This window comes from Corvus brachyrhynchos, unplaced genomic scaffold (genome assembly GCF_000691975.1).
Source record: "Corvus brachyrhynchos isolate BGI_N302 unplaced genomic scaffold, ASM69197v1 scaffold130, whole genome shotgun sequence".
NCBI classification, from domain to species: domain Eukaryota; kingdom Metazoa; phylum Chordata; class Aves; order Passeriformes; family Corvidae; genus Corvus; species Corvus brachyrhynchos.
In genome coordinates this window covers 1184782-1185900 of record NW_008236193.1, presented here as the reverse complement: position 1 = coordinate 1185900, position 1119 = coordinate 1184782, and positions in this window count along the sequence as shown.

The following is a 1119-nucleotide window of genomic DNA, read 5'->3' as shown; positions in this document are numbered from 1 at the left end:
TGTTGTGGTGCTCAGTCTGTCCCTTACTGAAAACTTAAGTGACAAACAGATTGGGGCAAAAGGGTCTTTAGTTCTTCATACTTGGTGAGGTCAGTGCATCCAACCAAGTGCATGTGCCAACAATGCTGTCACCTGGATCTAAACCAGCTACCTCAGGTGTGCTCTGCAGGCAGCAATGAGCTGATCACATAGGTACATTTTGACACGGAGAATCATAGAATCCTGGGATATGCTGAGTGGGAAGGGACCCACTCAGTCCATGCCGCATGTAAGTCTTGCAGCCAAGATTGGACTGGTTGTATAAGAAGCCTAAAGTGAACAGGTTCTGTGTGAATTCTTGCAGTAGTGATGTCAGATGAAGTTAAAAAAATTCACAGAAAGTTCACAGCAACTTGACACCATGAGAACAGGGTGCAGAGCAATGGAGCCCCCAGGAACAGAACATCAGAATCCCTATTTTGTTGACAATTGTTCAAGCAGATTCATGCAGAAACTGTAATCGAGTGTAAGGTTAAATAATAACTTGGTGGTAGCTGACAGGATGAAAATACAGCCTGAAGTTACCTCAGATTATTATTATGCTAAAAAACAGCCTCTCAGGGAAATTTGTGTGAATGAGGGTGTAATGAGCTGGATCAAGACACCAGATGCACGTTAAGAGTTACATGATGGAAGTGTGAGTGACCAGTCACCTGTTTCTGTGTCATTTTTCTGTGTTACCTTTTTGTATACAAGCCTGTGCTTGTTTCCCAGGTGTGCCAGCACTGTGAGGGGCCTGGCACCCTGTTCTGCAGACTCAGTGTGTGGGTTGGCTCTTGCACACAGGGTGACAGAGCCCTGCTTTAGGGACACAGCAGTGTGAGGCAGTGAAGGAGAAACTCATCAAACCACCAGTGCTTGTGAGCTTTTTATACATTGCAGGTTTGAATGTGACTCCAAAGAGTGTTTTTTTGTTCTTAATCTGAGTGTTTCAGAAAATTATCCATTTATGTTGAGAGGACACAATGTTTAATAGAAAAACAGTACTTTCATTGAAAGGGAAATGAATATGTTGCCCTGTCGTACCAGGGGCACTTAGAATGACAAAAGTGCAACAAGAAAGGCGTTGTTCAGCAGGCA